The sequence below is a fragment of the Heterocephalus glaber genome, unplaced genomic scaffold (genome assembly GCF_053883595.1).
Source record: "Heterocephalus glaber isolate CG9 unplaced genomic scaffold, H.glaber_assembly_v1.0 deba00000281, whole genome shotgun sequence".
In the NCBI taxonomy this organism is placed as follows: domain Eukaryota; kingdom Metazoa; phylum Chordata; class Mammalia; order Rodentia; family Bathyergidae; genus Heterocephalus; species Heterocephalus glaber.
In genome coordinates, this window is record NW_028258139.1 from 33,890,834 (window position 1) to 33,894,552 (window position 3,719).

The 3,719-nt window shown below is 51.6% G+C and overlaps 1 pseudogene; it reads right to left on the reverse strand.

Annotated features, from left to right (window-relative positions):
* Nucleotides 1-772: 772 nt before the first annotated feature.
* LOC101697300 (RNA polymerase II subunit A C-terminal domain phosphatase-like) lies at nucleotides 773-3,463 on the reverse strand (annotated as a pseudogene).
* Between the last annotated feature and the right edge of the window lie 256 nt (nucleotides 3,464-3,719).

Below are 3,719 nucleotides of genomic sequence, written 5' to 3' on the forward strand. Positions count from 1 at the left end.
ATTGTCTAAAATTTTTTGAAGTGCTGGTTTACTATTCATGAAGTTCCTAAGGTGCTCTTTATCATATTTCTCCATCAATTTTTTTTAAATGAAAGAAAAATGTTTTATGGGTCAAATATGAAATAGATATACAAAAACTTTACAGCAGATCTCTCAAAGAAGTATAAGGCCACCCAAGAAAAGGGAAGCCCCCCTTCATCAAAACCCCCATGGTGGGAGGATATGGCCGCTGGCAGCCTAGGTTGCAGAGGGACCCATGCTGGAGGCTGCAGGTCACCCGCAGGTCCTCTGAGGGACATGGAATCAGCTGGGGGCTTGTAGGCTGTCTGTAGCTCTTGCTGTTCTCTACACATGTACATTGCTGTTTCATTTAAAAATCCTTCAGAACTTCAGCTTCAGCTGTGAGAAAGCAAGAGAAGATGCCAGGTTCTTGCTATATCATTCTTTAAGTCTTATTGGCTCTTCCAGAGTCTTCACCCTAAATAATATACTGTAGTATTTAAAGGGATCCCCCAAAGGAAAATAACCCTTACTATGTGACGTGACAAGAAACCACAAATATCCAGTCTCAACTACATGCGAGGCTCTGCTGAGCTCTTTGGCATAGTGCACCAATTCCCATAACACTTTGTCACTTAAAAAAGTAGACTTTCCTATACTAAAACCTCTTAAAAACACCTGTTTATGCAAAATAATGTGTTTCTGTATGTGGAGCTCTAGAAAATACAAGTCTTTGTGGAGAAAGGGGACCGAGGGCTGGGACAGGGCATGTGAAGTGGGCCCAAAGTCACATAAGTTCATTCAGCTCAGCCTCCAGTGCTGCTGTCATCTCGTCTGCCTCAGAGCTGCTGCCCTCCTCGTCTTTGTTGCTGGACTCCTTGCTGGACTCACTGGCACCATCCTTGTCATTCAACTTCCTTTTGTGGCCTCTTCCTTTGCCACTCAGTACTCCAGATACCAGTGGCCAGACTTTGATCAGCACAAAGAACAGTCATATATCCACACATGAGCAAGTAATCCAATGCTGCACCCTCCACTGTACCTCCTAATGCTCAGTGCAACTTGTTCCTGGTGCCACGGATGCCTGCAGCACTCCTCTCACTGGATGAAGAAGATCCAAGAGGTTGTTCCCTGTGGGGCCCTGGTGCCTTGGGCTTCCTGGGCCAAGGTGCCCTTTCCTGCTCATCGTCCTGTTCTGGCTTCTTCTTCTCGCTGTCGTTGTCATCACTGCCTTCTCCAAGAATGTCATCAACCTCTTTGTCCATACTCTCTAAGTCTTCCTTACAAAGAGTATACAGTGGCATTGTCTCTGACATACTGGGCTGGCGCTTTCTTCTGGCAGGGCCAGGCTGCTCTCCATCTTGAGCATCAGGGAGCTCTTCACCAAACATCTGCTGCTGATGTGGCAGAACAGCTCTGAAGGAGGTGGGCTCCCTGTGGACAGACAGGGAACTGGGGGGCCCTGGCACACCCATTCTGATGAGCTTTCCAGTGTTGGAACTGTAGATTCGGACTTCAGGGCCAGGCTGGGCCTTGGGATGGATGGGTGTTGGGTGGAGCAATGCTGTTGGAATCACATTCTGCCTGTCAGGAAAAGCTGCTGGGCTGTTCTCCCTGTGTGCCCGGGTGTCGTCGTTAGTGAGGGGGAAGAGTTGTTCCTCCACCTTGTCCCAGCGCTCCAGGCAGCTCCACAGCCAGTCAGGGCTGACCACATGCAAGTGCCTGCACTCCTGTGCCTGGCGCACCTTCTTTGTGCCAGCCCATGCCGCGATCACGTGGGTAGCCCTGTCAGGGGCATCAGGGCTCAGCACCAGTTGGGTCAGGACCTTGGCACCTAGGGCTGTGGTATGGTAGTGCTCCCGAGTCTTCTCTACTGGGAAGTTTGTTGAGTGTAGGCCACTGAATATCACAGTCACATCTGCCAGCACCTTACTCTTGAGTTCAGGAACTATCTTCCGTATATCTGGAGCTTCCTCAAGCTCCTTGTCGAGGTACCTGTCATATTTTGTGTAATAACCAGTGTGCACACGCACAAGGATCTCCCCAAGGTGTATCAGGTGGTCATCATCGTCTGTGTCCTCCTCTTCCTCCTCTACACTCTGGTCCAAGGACTCACCTGCAGTGATGCCTGACTGCTCACTGTTCTGTGACTTTGTCTCAGCCTCCTTCCTGTCCACACAGCCATCGCCCAGGCCACAGAGGCCATCCCGCTCACCCTCCTCCTGCACATCCAGGTCTGGCCCTTTGTTGTGCACAGGGACTCCAGCCCCAGACTCTCCAAGGGGCCCAGCTCCTGCAAGTTTTTCTCTGCTCATATCAGGGGTACCTCCCTGCTGAGGTATTCTTGCTCCATCTTAGGTGGCTGGAGGCTTTTCCTGGCCTCTCTTCTCCTCACTTTCCCCATCAGAGGTGGAAGAGGCCTTCTGACCTTCTGATGCACTGCTCTCACTGTCACTGGACAAGTCAAAATCCAAATCTGTGCCAGAGGTGCCCTGAGGGGGCTGTGCCCCTGGTGAGGTCTCACCATCCTGTTCACAAGTTGCCTGGGACTCGGGAATATCTGCGAGCTCACAACTGCTGGGGCTGATGGAGGAGGGGGCCTGGGCAGGGGGCCAGGAGTCCCTCTCATCTGCCTTATCAGAAGCCCCTGGCACTACCTCACCACCATTTAGTTCCCAAGTGGGTTTCCCAAGGCCATTGTTTTGCTCCACCCCAGGAAAGTGTCTGCCTTCCTCAGGGTCTTCACAGATGGAACTTGTTCCAAGACATCGGCATCTTTAGAAGAATGATTTACTTTCTTTCTCATCTGAGATTCCCAGGACCCAGGGGGTGAGTTCATATCACCTGTGCCTGGGAAGTACACATATTTCTTCACAGTTATCAGGTTGGGGGCAAACTTCCAGACATCCTCTTGGTCATCAATAACGCAAATCATTTAGTCTCCACAAGGAAAGAGATTTTTAAGGTTTCCTGCTTTAGAAAACGGGTCAATACATTCATCCCGTGATAATATTCAATGAGAAAAAAAGCTTTTCAGCGTCTAAAAGCCTGAGATCATATGTGCATACAGCTGGCTGCCAAAAGTGAAGACATGCAGCTCATACAGTTTGGCCATCTTCTCCAAGAAGTCCTTGCAGTGAGGACCCAGGCGCGTGTGCAGCATCGGCTCACCCTGGCCCAGCTGGAAGTGAAAGATGCCTTTGTTTAACATCTGTGGACAGTGCTGCTCTGTTGTGTGGATTAGAGTCTGGTCCAAATCAACTATGAGGACTAGTTTTCTGTTTCGATGTAGTCGTTGCTGATCTTCCTTTCCAAGTTTTTCAGCTTGCTCAGAGCTCACCATTAACTCTGGCACACTGTGGACCATGGACACAGTCGCTGTGGACAGCGGCATCTGCTGCTTCCCATTTTTACTCTGCAGTTGGGTTAAGTCCTGGCCACATTCAGCACAAAGGCCCTACATGACAACTGGATGGCCACATCCTTCCCATCTCACCAGAAGGGCTCCGGGGGCCACCACCTGGCCTGGTGGCGCACACAGTTCTCGCACCACGCCGGCGCGTTCCGACCTGAGCCTTCCCTCGGTCCGCGCGGAGCGCCTGCAGCACCCCCGAGGCAGCACGGAGGCGGCGGCCTCGTATACTGCTAGCACCGAGCCGATGCGTACGGCCGCGCCCGCCGCCACCCTCCACTCAAGCAGACGCAGCGGCGCGGTGCCC